A 15557-nucleotide genomic window follows, 5' to 3' on the forward strand; every position below is an offset into this window, starting at 1 on the left:
AAAATACCTATGTGTTGGTATACATGCACACACAGTCATGCATATATGCTTATATTTACAAAAAGAGACAATGGAGCATAAGCCAAAACTGAATAAAATAGTTAACTAGAAGGGAAAGGAAGGAATAGAAAAGGACATTAGACTTCATGGAATATATTAGGTTTTATAGCTTTGACTTTGGAATCATGTAAATACCTTGCCTACTTAAAAATAAATACAAAAGGAAAGAAAATCCCCCCAAATTGAAAACACACTGAAACAACTGAATTTAACTATATGTCAAGTTTATACCATAACAACACAGAAAAGAACTATTTTGGGTGACTTTAAAACACAACATTTGGCTGGTACATCCCTAGCAAGACACAGCTTAAGGGCAATGACAATAACTATACACCCACATAGAAATTTTTAAATGTTTACAATCCTCTTAAGTTTTAGTAGCAGTAGTAGAATGGTTATTTTGAAACTGCTATAAGAATATTCTTGGATAAAGCAAATAAGTAATTATATTAATATTCACAGCTCAGCTTTTTGTTGTTGTTGTTCCAAGAAGAGACATAAAAGTAAAATCCTCCTGTAATTTTATTTTTTTTAATTTTTATATATTTATGATAGGCACACAGTGAGAGAGAGAGGCAGAGACATAGGCAGAGGGAGAAGCAGGCTCCATGCACCGGGAGCCCGACATGGGATTCGATCCCGGGGCTCCAGGATCGCACCCCGGGCCAAAGGCAGGCGCCAAATCGCTGCACCACCCAGGGGTCCCCCTCCTGTAATTTTAAATTTGAATTGGTAATATCTGTATAAATTCATGGTATCTTTTTCTCTTTCTGAGAAACATACTTATTCCTGAGTTTGGTCTGCTGGAAGGTCTGGAAATAATAACAAGCCACCATATCAAGCATCCCTGAGCTGGATCGTGCCTGCTAAATACCTTTCCTCACTAAAAGGAACAGAGCTTCTTACACAAATGGCTGATGTCAAGTCTGGGTCAGGGAGACCCAGGGACATCTGTGGTGCCAGAAACCAAGGATGCTTTCGAAGACAATGGGAGTCATATCAAAAGGAATCTAGAACTGACTCTGAGATTCCCATTAGGCAAAGCTGGCAAAACCATAATGGCTCTGCCAGTCATTCTGATGTCTCTGAAATTATAACCAACGAGATCTTGTGTGCCCCCAATTTAAAGCATTAGGAAGTACACAATGCCCACCTAATTAGTTTTCTTGCAAATGAAACAAGACACAAAGAAAGGAAGAAAATCTTTTCCTAAATCAAGTCCCCAGTTCTAACTACTATTTTACAGGAAATATGAGGAATAGAAGGATAAGTGAAACCACTCAGGGAAGCAATTAGCCAAATCTAGAATGTGGGAAATCCTGCAAGATAAATATCAGTTTTATTCAACTGGAAAATTATATGAAAAGAAGGTGAGCTGTTTTCAATTTTAAGATACTTAGAAAGCATATACCTATGAGAAACTCTGGTTGACTTCCGTATATGTTATGGTTGTTATAATGAGCAAGCTCTTAATCATGATAGGACCCAAGCAGCACCCTATTGCTGAATGGGTGTTACAAAGTAACTTTCCCAAGAAATGGGAAATAAGATTGCCATCCAAAAGTTAAAATGTGAATTAAGTTAATCAACTTGGGTCATTGGCCCACTTTTGGGCTAGCTGAAACAGGGGGAATGGAATTATTCTGATTGGTTTAGGGCAGTCAGGGCCACTCCTGTAGCTGGGGGTGGGGGTGGGGTGCGGTGGACATCATCCAGATGGCAGAGCTTCCTTGGTAGGGAGAGATGGCCAAGGAAATTAGGAGGACACCCACAATGCCTACCATAGTCAATAGCACTTGGGATATATTATTTTGAGGTTTTTCTAAAAGGTAATTTTCTTTTAGGTTTACTTTTTATCTTCAGCAGACTAACCAAACTGATCATTTCTGCTGGTAAGTTTTCAAATGGCTATTACCAGGTTGCCAAGCCTTTGGGGAAAATCATCTAACTTAATTTAATTACCCAATTTGGTAAATCAAAACCATTTTATCTCTAGAGACATATACACTTAATGGCTGAAAATTATGGTATAGTTATACTGCAAATAATTTATTTTGGTTAGCTTCTTAGTTCATCTATTTTAATCCTCTGGATAGAATTAAATGTGTCAAATAAATGATTTATTTTCTAGCAGCATAAAATTTTTACTTGGGGGCTGCAGATAAGGGGAGAGCAGAATTTTATTTCTAGTAGACTGTTATTCTGAAGAGTAGCCACCTTCAACTGGAGTTAACCTGATTCTCTGCCTCATCTGCTGAAATTTTTAAATTATTCTTTTAGGGGCTGAATTTTGGATATAGCAGAAGGCATCGTTTCTCCCTCAAAATTCCATCCATAGCATGGCATGAATAAGACCTGTGCTAAATTCTGCTAAATATCAACAAATCAAGAGTGACATCATAGTATTTTGATAAAGGGTGAAAATGTGCATACAGGTGGGGGTGGGGAGCCATTTCATTTATATAATTCATTGGTTTTGGATCAAAAGTATTTTCGCATTTTAACCAATTTTAAGTTATTTTCGTAACTAAGTTCTTTTAATTCTTTACTTCTTTTCATTCTCAGGGTCTTGTTTCTAGGATCTTGGAAACATGGATCTTGCTCTAACAAGAACAGGATCTTACTCTGGCAACACAGAGTCTAGGACTAAGTTGTCAGCATCTCCCCAAAAGTATTGAAAAGATCTATACATAGTGAGGTCAATAATAAGCATTCCAATGATACTATTTCACACGATAATAGGCATACAATCTGGTAGATACAATCAGAAAGACTACGTACAAACAAGAGTGAAATGGGAAAGAACTTGAAGGAAAACTTTTTTTTTTTTTACATTGGTAAATTGTGTACAGTTTGTACTGTTCCCCTTTTCTCATCCTACACTACCTCTTTTATCTATTTCATGTTAAGTACGTTTTGCAAGTTTATACATTCTGATTACAAACTGTTACAGGGCTCCAAACTGTTATTCAGAACAGAGAAGTCTCTATTATTTTAAATTGAATACTTTCAAGTCCACAAAAGCTGTCTTCCTTTAAGCTGCCAAACTGACCACCTACACATGGCTATAAGTACTTTATTTAGCAAGAAATACAGAAGAGAGGTGGCTACAGAGAATCAAGGGGGAACCAGCATATTTTTGTAAGGGTTTTCCCTCTGCACTGGCAGGATGCTGTCAAAGTAGCTTCCCAGGTCTCTGTTCCCTTATCTCCATCGTTTGTCTATTTTGGTAGAATTTTGGACAAGTTGCAACCACAGTATAACTCCTATGTCACTTTTACCCAGATTCAAAAATGAATACATTTTAATCCATTTATTTTTTGCTTTATCTTGGTCTTTTCTCTCTTCCCACACCACACCACACAGTCTTTTTTTTTTTTTTAATAATTTGAGATCAAATTGCAGCCTTTGTGTTTGTGTATCTGCTTATCCCTAAATACTTCAGTGTATGTATCCTAAATACAAGAATATTTTTTGACCTAAGTGGAGGGCAATGAACAAAATCAGAAAATCTGACATGAATATGCACTATTATATAATCTGTATGTATTCAAATTTTGTCTTAATAATGTCCTTTGTAGGGGATCCCTGGGTGGCTCAGCGGTTTGGCGCCTGCCTTTGGCCCAGGGCGCGATCCTGGAGTCCCGGGATCGAGTCCCGCGTCAGGCTCCTGGCATGGAGCCTGCTTCTCCCTCTGTCTGTATCTCTGCCTTTCTCTCTCTATATATATATCTATCGTGAATAAATAAATAAAATCTTTTAAAAAATTTAAAAAAATAATGTTTTTTGTAATTTTACCTTCCAGTCCAGGACCTGAAGCAGGACCATGTACTGCATTCAGTCTTCTCAAATCAATCTGTGACGGTTTTTCAGTCATCTTTTGTCTTTTATGGCTTTGATATTTTTGAAGAAGGTAGGCCAGAGGCTTCATAGACTGGCCCTCAATGTCAGCCTCCCTCCTGTTTCCCCATGATTAGACTCAGATTGTCTATTTTTGGCTAATCTACCATATAAGTGATATTGGGGCCTGCTCAGTGATATCTGCAGGCACATGATGTGGTTTTGTCTCATTACTGGTAATGTTAACTTTGATCACTTGGCCAAGGTAGTGTCTGTCAAACTTCTGCACTGTAAAATTATTAGTTATGTTTTTAGTTAACTAGTATTTGTGGGGAGATATGCAAACATACTGTCTCCTTAAACTTTCACTCCTTAATTTTCACATCTATTGATGATTTTCTAATTCTTTCATTCGTATCCTATGTATTAGTTGGTACTGTGCTTTGAGAAAGAGCTTTCTCTTCTCCCATTTCTTTACTTATGTCAGTTTTGACTCATGGATTTTTATTAATGGGTTTGAATTCATTACTTTATCATTTATTTCGATACTAAAATTGTCCCCAGTGGCCCTTTCAATCCGCAAACTTCTCTTTTTTCTATGTTACTTTTTTTTTTTTTAAGATTTTATTTATTTATTCAGGAGAGACACAGAGACACAGAGGAGAAGCAGGCTCCCTGTGGGGAGCCCAATGTGGGACTTGATCCCAGGACCCTGGGATCACGACCTGAGCCAAAGGCAGACGCTCAACCACTGAGCCACCCACGTGCCCCTATAATCTTCATTCTTTGAGCACTTCCCTAATTTGTGGTCCAGCAATTTCTGTACTTTATCTGCCCTGGTCCTGGAATTAGCCTTTTTTCCAAGAAGCACTTGTTCCTTTTAATGTTGAGAATGGTATTTAGAGAGTAAGGTCTGGTTGTTAGGTATCCTCATTGCTACAGATGTGCCCTCACTTTTAGATCCTATCACCCTAGAGGGCAAGGCAACACACGTGTATACACTCACATCCTCATATGCGAATATTTATTTCTATATCTGTCTGTATGATTAAACTTCAAGAATGAGAAACTTGCAGCTGTATGCTGAAACCAGGTTGAACCAGCTCAAAAGGGCTGATTACTAAATAATTGTATTTTGTGAGCTGATATTAGCTTGAAATCAGCCATTTGAGTATTTATACCACAACATTCTGCAAATGCTACAGATCAAATTTGTTCCCCTCGCCCCACCCCAAGTTTAGCAGAGCACTGATGCAAATCTGCCTTCCATTATCCTCAATTTTTAAATTCAGAATATTTAGGTTACATGGTAAAAGGGAATTAAGGTTGTTAATCAGCTGACTCAAGGGCAATTCTCCTGGATTATCTGGGCAGGGCAAAGGTGCTCACAAAGGTCCTTAAAGTGGAAGAGGGAAGCAGAAGAGGAGAGAGATGTGAGAATGGAAGGAGGGTCAGAGATGCTACCCTGCTGTCTTTGGAGATAGAAGAAGGGGACCACAAGCCAAGGGGTGTGGCTGGCTTATAGAAACTGGAGAAGCATTCTCCTCTGGAGCCCCCAGAAGGAACATAGCTCTCTTGACACTTTAATCTTAGTTCAACTCCTATTGGATTTCTAACCTACAGAACTGCAAGATAACAAATGTTTTGTTTAACCCACTATGTTTGTGGTAATTTGTTACAGTAGGAATGGAAACCAAACATTCATGGTGTATATGTTTCTTCTGTCAGGGAGCTTTCTCTCAGCCTAATGTCAGTGAGATTCATCCCTTTTGCTGAGTCTGTAATTTGTTTCATTTTATTGCAGAGTAGTATTCTATTATATGAAAGCCCGAGGCGAGTTTTGCCATTCTCATACTGCTAAACTTCTGCTTATTTCCAGTTATTAGACTATTAGATAACAACAGGTTTTGTTGTTGTTCGAATCAAAGTATGAAATTTATTCAAAGAAAAAGAAAAAAATGACCAGATGTCCATCTCTCAGCATCCTTCCCTCCCCGCCCTGCTCCTCTTCAATCCCCTGAGTCCCTGAGGACTAGACCCTGACTAGGGCTGGGTAGCAGAACAGCCCCTCTCAGAGGAGGTCAGCAACATTGAGGGGCATCTCCTCAATGGAAATGTTGAGGAACGTCTTGATGTCTCAAAGACTCTTCTCGTCTTATTCTGTCTCCATGTTAAAAGCCATATCCTTATGGCCAAATTAGCCACCAGGACCAGTTCTGTGGATAGAGTTTTCCCTGTTGGTGGGAAGGTCATAGCTGCTGACTAAAGAAATATGCTGCCCATCAGTGCCTCTGGCCAGTAGGTCAGTAGTAATTAATACTCTGCTAGAGCCAGAGCGGAATTCCCTTATGATTGTATTTCTTTTGGGTCCATGTCTCCAGGCCTGGCAGATACAGTGAAGTCTTGGGCATGTCCATCTTCTCAGTGAGCCAACCAACCTTCCAGTGTTGAATATGACTGCCTGCATGATGGTCAGGGTGTCATACAAGTCACACAGTGTGTCCAGCCTCCACTCCTCTTGTTCCACATTGATGTAGAACTGGTGGGTGATGTAGGCCCTCTAGGGTCAACTCTTCCTTGGCCAGAATCCAAATGGGTCCCTCATGAACTTCTTGGTCATCTCAAGCACATCAGGAGGCTTTGCAGCTGACAGCAAACCCCGTGGGTGTTGCTGTTGAGCTTTTGAAATATGTCATAGATCTGGTCCTTGAATCCATGGCTTAATATATCATCAGCCTCATCTAAAATAAACATTTTGATGTATTTGAGAGATAGGTATTTCTAGTTAAGCATATCAAACACATGACCTGGAATACCCATGATGATATAGGGAGCTTCCATCTGCAGCTACTGCACCTCAGCATGCACATTTGTCCCATCAATGTGGGTGTGGCAGGAAGCACCCATGTAATCTCCCAATGTCATAATTACCTTCTGTATCTGCTGAGCCAACTCTCTAGTGGGTGGCAGGACAGTCTTGCATAGCCTTTATATCTAATTCAATCTGCTGCATAATCCATATAGTAAAAGGGACTGTTTTCCCATCCCTAGATTGGGCTTGAGCAATCAGATAATAACCCTTGATACAAGGAAGAATGGCTTGATGCTGGATGGCAGAAGGCTTCTCAAAACCATTTGTATAGGTGCCACAAAGAAGGGACTCAGGGTCATGTCATCAGAGCTGTCAACAATTCTAGGTACTCTTAATGATGCCTGTGGGCTCCATCCCACCAGGATCATTGTCACTGGATTGGGATTCCTGACTTAAAGGTATGAATCTTAGAAACTAGACCATGAACAGTTTTCTATACTTTTTTTTTTATACAAGCCTCCATTCAAAAGAATGTTTACAAATGCTGATTTTGCTTGATTCCTAAACCAGACAGTATCAGCGAGGCTGCATCTTCATCGCTAGACGAGTAGTCAATGCACAGATGTTCTTGAAAAATAGCCCAGCCATCAGCATCCCAGTATTGCACAAACCCTATCTGCTAGCAAAACTCCAACAAAGTCAGGTTAAAGAAGCTAAAAAAGGGCATCTGGGTGGCTCAGTGGATGAGCATCTGCCTTTGGCATCCTGGGATGGAGTCCCACAACAGGCTCCCCAGAGGGAGCCTGCTTCTCCCTCTGCCTGTGTCTCTGCCTGTGTCTCTGCATCCCTTATGAATAAATAAATAAAATCTTTTTAAAAAGAAGCTAGAATAATGCAATATATAATTAAAAATTTTAAATAAATGAATAATTCTGTTGAGAGTGGAACTAGAATAGAAAATCCAAAAGCCCATAGCAGCATAACTAAAAGTAAAGAATGATAAATCAAAATGTATTCATTCATTCATTTCAGGAAGAAAATAATGGAGCATCCATTCAGGGCTGAAAACATTGTGCTAGCCTGAGTCATAAAGACTATGCTGACAATCTAGCAGGGACATAGATAAGTAAACAATATCTGTCCATAACTTATCTTCTAAGATATGATTCTATGATTATGCTCTTCATTGGGTGTCACGGAAGCAGAGAGACCCTTAAGTCTACCTGGTTGGGTGTGGACTCAGAAAGGTGTAGGGGAGACTGGAGTGTCCTCATTAATGAGAACAGGAAGTCCAAAGCCCAGAGGCAGGAACTTGTGGGCACTGTTGAGGAACGACAGGAACTTGACGAGTAGTCAAGGACAGTAGACCCTTGCTCCCTCAGGGGTACGTTCTAAATTTAGACACCAGGAATAGGGAACCCTTGAAACATTACCATGTTTGTGGAGAGAAACTTTCAATAGGTTACCAATCAACAATTTGATCTAAAAGAGAGAGAAACATCATAGGGAACTTCTTTCAATTCCTCAAAATCCCCCCCCTCTCTTTTTTGTAAAAGTACCTAGGACTAACCTCTACCTGGAACGCTCTCTTCTTTTCCTATCCCCTCTCCTAAAATTTCTATTAGGTTGGCTAGTGATCCTTTAGATTACAGCTTAAAGTCACTTCCTCTTACAAGTCTTCCCTGACCCCCCCCCCCCCCGCCTGTCTCCCTGACCCCCAAACTTAGGAAGATGTCGTTGTCACTGTTTATATAGTTGTCTGCCTCCCGGATAGACAATGCAGTGGTAGCCTCTGGAGTGTTATTATCACCATTCATAGAAGTGGAATCTGAGGTACATTGTGGATCAGTACCTCAATTCCTCATCTCTAAAACAGGCATAACAACAGGACATACCTTAGAGAGTTGTTGTATGAATGCGTTCATACAGGCCAGGTGCTTAGAGCAGTGGTTCACAGAGGTTCTCAGACCGGTCCCTGATTCTTCTCATCATTTGCCATTTCAGCAAACGGCAACTCCAGTCTCCAACTACTTGAGCCAGAAACTCTGGAGGCATTCTTAACGCCTTTCTCTTTCTCTCTTACCTCTCATTCAATCCATTAGTAAATCCTGCCTGTCTTCTCTCTTCTCAAATGATCCAGAGTGTAACACCTCCTCACCACTTCCTCTATGACCACCTTGATCTGGGCCACCATCCCTCTCACTTGGATTATTCAAACAGCATCCTCACTCAGCTCTTCCCAGTCATACCATTGAAACCCAGCTCAGAGTGAGCCATTTCTCTGCGTAGACCCTTTCAGTGGTTCCTGTCTCACTCAAGAGAAGTCCAAAAGTCTTACAATGGCCTACAAGCCTCATGACCTGTCTCCAGCTACTTCTCATTCCAGCGGCACAGGACTCTTTGCTGTTTCTTTTTTTTTTTTTTTTTAATTTTTTTTAATTTTTTTTTTTTTTTTTTTTTTTTTTTATATATGATAGTCACAGAGAGAGAGAGAGAGGCAGAGACACAGGCAGAAGGAGAAGCAGGCTCCATGCACCGGGAGCCTGATGTGGGATTTAATCCCGGGTCTCCAGGATCGCGCCCTGGGCCAAAGGCAGGTGCCAAACCGCTGTGCCACCCAGGGATCCCTCCTTGCTGTTTCTTAAACACATCATACGCACTTCTGCCTCAGGACCTTTCTGCCTACTGTACCTCCTTCAGATAGCATAGTTTCTCCCTCACTCCTTTCTCCTCAGAGCAGCAAGACCTCTGTGTATCATCTTGTATAAAACCATCTTCCCTCAGTGGTTGAGTATCTGCCTTTGGTTCAGGATATGATCCTGGTCCTGGGATCCAGTCGTACATCAGGCTCCCTGCAGGGAGCCTGCTTCTCCCTCTGTCTATCTCCCTGTGTCTCTCATGAATGAACGAACAAATAAATAAATACATAACATCATACAATACAAAATACGAAAACAATACATTAAAAAAAAAAAAAAACGACCATCTCCCCTCCTCTCTATACCCTGAACACTCCAATTCTTTATCCTGTTTTATTTATATTCATAGTAGTTATCACCAAGTGGGATATATATACGTCTATCTACCTACATATGTACATGTATACAGATATCTGTATACATACACATATACATAGCTGTCTGTTTGTCTTTCCCTACCCAAATGTAAACTCTGGAAGTCAGGCATCTGTTTATTTTGTTCACTGCTATGTTCCCAGAGCATGAAACAACATGGTGTTTAGTAAGTACTCAATAAATATTTGTAAATAAAAAAATAATAATAAAATAAATAAATAAATATTTGTAAATAAATGAATGACTATTGTTATTTGGGACACAGTAGTAGGTCCACCGTAACTACTCACTGCTGACTGAACACATGAATATTCCAGAATTTCCCATGAAGGGCATTGATAATGGTCAGCTCGGGTTAAAGAAGTGGGGGCATGTATCCTCAAACATTTGCTGCATGGGGTGCTTGTTCTTGGAATCATGTTTTTTTTTTTTTTTTTTTTTGAATCATGGTTTCTTCTAATCATTTTTTAAAGTGAGTGTTTTATATGGTTTGCGTGACCACTTTCAAGTAGTCTGCACTTTTAAGTTTCTAAACCTCCGTGATCATCAGAACTACCCACAGAGATTCTTATTCAATAGGCCTTATTTAATTGGGATTTAAGTACATTTGAGCAAGAACTTAACTGTTAGTTTCCTCATATGAAAGATGGGATTATAATACCATCCACATAGTGTGTAAAAGATTAAATAAATAAAATATTCTCTGTGGGGTGGCTCACGCATAGTATTAGGTACTCTTTGCTTCTGCTCACTTTCCCCTAAAGTTTCACATTAAATTCTTATAAGCAAGTCATAGTCCTTGCTCTCTAAAAATTTAGGTTTGATTTCGTGTTCAGTCCAGATCTCTAATTTGAGGTCCAGATTTATTTTGCAAAGATATACTCAGCATCTTCATTTGGATGTCTCATAGACACATCGAACCCAGTTCATTTAAAGCAACTCAAATTTGTCCTGGTGCAACTTCCTTCTCCAGGTTCCCCATCTCAGAGAATGGGATCAGCTCATGCTAGAAACCTGGGAGTCATTTTTGGACACTTTTCTTTCTCTCATCTTTCATGCCCAGTTGGTGATCAGGTGCTTACAGATCTAACGCTGATCCATTTCCTCCATCAGGAGAGTCTTCTACTCTTCATTGCCTGCAGACAGGTAGGTCTTCACACATCTTCTGCTGCTCCCTTCCTTCTCAGTGTCCGTATTGCAGCCAGGAATGTCGTTTACAAATATAAATTAGATCGTGTGCAGATGGATCCTCTCCAACCCTTCAGTGGCTTCCTTTTGTTTTTAAGATTAAGTCAAAAGTTCCCAGCGTGCCCCTCAAGCCTCATACCCATGTCTGTGTCAGCACTAGCTGCCTCATTCTAGCCACAGGTGGAGCCCCTTCCTACCCAAGTGCCTTCAAACCCGCAGTTTCCACAGCAACAAGTGCACTCTCCACCCCGCTCCCTTCCCTTTGTTGTCAGACCTACTCTTCCTTATTCTTCAAGGCTCAGATTAAATGTCACTTCCTCAAAGAGATCTTTTTTACCCCTAGAGCAGAAAAGTCCCTTTGTTACAAACTTCCATAACTCTCAGGTTTTTTTCTAGCAACCGTCACAGCAGTGATTTGATTTTTTAAAAAAAGATTTTATTTATTTATTCATGAGAGGCACACAGAGAGAAGCAGAGACACAGGCAGAGGGAGAAGCAGGCTCCCTGTGGGGAGCCCCATGTAGGACTTGATCTCAGGACCCCAGGATCACTACCCGAGTCAAAGGCAGATGCTCCACCACTGAGCCACCCAGGTGCCCCACAACAGTGACTAATACAGATCCTCAATTCTAAACCACTTGATTCACATTCTAAGCTGCCAGCTGTCAAGCAGAAGAGGAAGTAATAATGTGATCACTGTTGCCTGCACAATTAGGATCTAATTTTTCAGAAAGGGGTGTCTCTTGATCCAATCCTACCTAGAACTTTAATTTGAATTGAAATTTAATTTGAAATTTGTTGAAATTTCATTTAAATTTGTATTCCAACTTAAAGCTTAAAATATCTAAAAAATACACACCATATTGTGGCATACAGAATGAGAGACGGCGTAAATGGAAGTTTTGCCCACACGCCAATTAATGAAACAGGGTAGTTGAAACCATCGGCTCAGAATCAACCAGGAAAAAATGGTGGTAGAATTTTCCAAGCTGAGAGAGGGTGGTTTGTCCAATTCAAACCTTGTGCAGAAGTCTTGGAAGACTACGTGACCCAGGGGACGAACACTTACCCAGTTGGAATTTTACTTCTGGCAAACTTACCTCCTAGTGAAATGTAATTCAGAACAGTAAGAACAAAATCCACTTGGAAATATGGTCAAAACACTGTTTTTCCATATTCTTTGCAATTATCCTTTCATTCCTAATGGTGTTTAGATTGTGAAGAACACCTGCATTCACCATTATAAAAAGCATAACCGTAGATGGTCAAGATTGATATGAAAGCACACTTCACCCAGAAGGTTAAGGTCAAAACGCAATCTGATTGCGAAGCAGAAAAACAAAAACCTGGGTAAATGTACGATCCAGTGTCCCTTAGCACCTGAAAAGCTGCTACTAAATCACTGGTGTGACTTAGAATTGATGGAAGCTTTGATCTGAGGAAAAAGAGTGCCACTAGCTCTGTAATTTTTAAAATGACATCTTTCAGAATAAATGCCTGAGGACGGACACCTTTGTTTTGGTCACTGGAATGTCCCCCAGGCATGGGCCATTACCTGAGTCATACAAAAGGTGCTCAATAGTTGTTAGGTAAGAGTTCTCGGCTTTACGTGGCAAATTTTGGTCACTTTTACCTAGATGGTGGCGAACTTGAAAAGTCTTAGTATCCCAGCCACCTGCACTGCACCCGCGCACTTGGCTCCTACACCCCTCTCCCCCTGGGAAGGTGCTGGGGGCCGCCCTACATCCCATCCCCTTAGTGGTCCTGGTCCCCGCCCCCGCCCCCACCCCCACCCTCTTCGACCTCGGCCAAGCGCAGCTACACGGCTGTTCCTGCGCTGCTCTGCAGACAGCCAGGCACAGAGTTACATACGCCTTGGTTTTAATTCCCGTCTGCGAGAAGGAAACACGAGCCCAGCCACCAGGAGGCCCCGGTCTGAGCACAGAAATCATGAGTCATAGATTCGGGGGTTCGGACCTAGGAACAGCTGGCGATGTGGATGGGCGTCGGGCTGCGGGGATGACGAGCCCCCGCCCCGCCCCGCCCCGCCCCGCCCCGCCCCGCCCCGGGTTCCCTGGAGACTCCGGCGTCCGCTCCTCCATCCGGCCCCCACCCCAGGCCCGCGGCTTGCAGGGTGCGGCCGGGGGTCGGGGCGGGGCGGCGCTCGCGCTCCAGGTCGCCGCCCCCGCGGCCACATCAGCAGCCTCTCGCCTCCCCCGAGGCGGCGGCGCGGCTGCGCGTGCGCGGGGCGGGGGCGGGGGCGGGGGCGGGGGCGGCGGCGGGGAGCGCGCGGGCCGCGGGCGCCGGCTCCGGGGCTGTCAGCGCAGGGCCGCGAGGGCGCGAGGAGGCGCGCGAGCAGGAAGGAGCCGCGGCCCGGGGCCGCCGCCACGCCGCCGCGGGGGACTAGGTGAACGAACGCTCCTTCCATCCCCCGCCCCGCCCGGGTCCCCCCTCCCCCGGGCCGGCGCGGCCGCGCTCCGGGGCAGGTGATAATGGAGGGGAAGTCTGCGCCGTGGCCGCGGCGCGGGGTTCGGGCGCATCCCAGGTACCGGAGGGAGGTGGGGGCGCCCGGCCGGGCCCTCTGCGGCAGGGGCGCGGGAGGGCCGGGCGGCGGGGAGCAGCCGCCCCCTGCCCCGCGGAGCCCCCAGCCCCGCGGAGCCCCCAGCCCCGCGGAGCCCCCTCCCCCGCGGAGCCCCCTCCCCCGCGGCCCCCGCGCCTGCGGCTGGCCCTGGGCGGCGGCGGGGAGGGGGCGCGGCGGGGCGGGGTTGGGGGTGGCCGAGGGCGGGGAGGGGAGGGGAGGGGAGCGCGGATGCAGACGCCGCGGGGCGGGCTCGGCAACCCCGGCCCCACCGCTTCGGGGCGCGGCACTGCTCCGGGTCGCTGCCGCCTTCCATTCCTTTCTTTAAGTAAAATATATCTCAATTAAAACAATACCCCAAACGTTCATCTACAGGAAGAGATGATACGTTCGTATGTAATGATGTATATTCCATTTACAGACATGTTGCACATATACGTCCTCTTTCTGTACGTGCAAGCTTGGTTTGTTTTTTTTTTTAATTGAGATATAATGCGCATACCATAAAATTTGCCCTTTTAAACTGTGGCTTTTACTTTAGTCACAAAGTTTTGCAGCTATCAGCACTATCCTGAGCGTTTTCATCTCAAAATGAAACCCTGGACCCATTAGCAGTCATTTCTCATTTCACCCCTACCCCATCGTCTGGCAGCCGGTAATTTACTTTCCCTTCTCTATGGATTTGCCTATTCTGGAAATTTCATATAAAAGGACTAATACAACATGTGCTTTTTGTGTCTGGCTTCCTTCACATAGAAAAATGCTTTCAAGGTTTATCCATGTTCTAGCTTGTACTGGTACTTTATTCTTTTTTTATGCCTAGGTAATATTCCATTGTATTGCTGTACCATAATATCACATATTGTTTATCCATTCATCGCTTGATGGACAATCCCGGATGTTTCCACTTTTTGGCCTTGTGAATAATGCTGCCATGAACATTTGTGTACACGTTTTTATGTGGGCATATGCTTTCATTTCTCTTGGGTGTCTTTGTGTTTAACTTTTTGAGGAACTGCCAGACTTTTTGCCCGGTAGCTGCTTCCTTTTACATTCTGCCAAGCACTGTGTGAGGGTTCCAGTTTCTACACATCTTCACCAACACTTGTGATCATGTATTGGCTGGTTTTTATTTTAGCCATTCTAGAGGGTGTGAAGTGGTATTGATTCACATTGACCTAATGACTAATCATATGGAGTATCTTTTCATGTGCTTATTGGCTATTTGAATAGCTTCTTTGGAGACCTGTCTATTCAAATTCTTTGCATATATTTTAATTGGATTTTTTGTCTTTTTTTTTTTTTTTTTTTTTTTTACACGTTGGGTATTTGTCTTTTTATTGATGTATTATGTTGTTCATTTATGGAAAAAAAAATAGGTTTGGGGCTAGTTCTGACTAAAAAAGCCAACCGACCTGATAGCAAGCACCATAATGTTTCTTGGGGAAAGCTGAGTTAAGTGCCGTTTACGGTTTTCAGACTATCCTACCTGTCAATTCTTGGGCATCTTAATGCCTGTTTCCATGTCTCATATCTTGAGAAAAGCCACAAAGGTATGCTATGACCAGATTCAAGAGAGACCACACACAGTTGGTGTTTTCATATATTTCTTGCTTGATTTGAAAAAAGTACCAGTTATCACTTTAATTACAAATAATTTATTTTGATGGCTGGTTAAACAAACTACTAAAAATAGCAAACACCAGTTATTCAATTAACATTTCATATGCTTAACTTCTCAGGCAAAGTGGGAGATCTTGTTTTCCTAAGTTTTTGTAGTCTTTATCACAGTTAGACTCATCTATGGGCAAATAAATATTTTTGATGGCGCTGAAGTTAAGAGCCACTTACAGCTGAATGAATACCGGTATGCTTATTTCGTGGTTTATTTCTGAGTACACACAAATTCAGCATTAGCCTTAGCTCTTTTTATAGCAAAAACCACCGAAAGAGACAGGACACCTGCCTCTCAGGAGTTCAGGCTCATTTTCCTATTACTCTA

General features: G+C 42.8%; 1 protein-coding gene and 1 pseudogene across 3 annotated transcripts in view; one reads left to right on the forward strand and one right to left on the reverse strand.

The window, feature by feature from the left end:
• Positions 1 to 5870: 5870 nt before the first annotated feature.
• LOC140642198 (eukaryotic initiation factor 4A-I pseudogene) lies at positions 5871 to 8909 on the reverse strand (annotated as a pseudogene).
• Positions 8910 to 13246: 4337 nt separating this feature from the next.
• SLC41A2 (solute carrier family 41 member 2) overlaps positions 13247 to 15557 on the forward strand; it is a 124854-nt gene continuing 122543 nt past the window's right edge. The window contains exon 1 of one of the 3 annotated variants that reach the window (XM_072844273.1): positions 13247 to 13384. The gene's annotated coding sequence lies outside the window, so the exon portion shown is untranslated. The remainder of the gene's footprint in view (positions 13385 to 15557) is intronic. The other 2 variants (XM_072844275.1, XM_072844270.1) reach the window with 2 other exon arrangements.

This window comes from Canis lupus, chromosome 11 (genome assembly GCF_048164855.1).
Source record: "Canis lupus baileyi chromosome 11, mCanLup2.hap1, whole genome shotgun sequence".
In the NCBI taxonomy this organism is placed as follows: domain Eukaryota; kingdom Metazoa; phylum Chordata; class Mammalia; order Carnivora; family Canidae; genus Canis; species Canis lupus.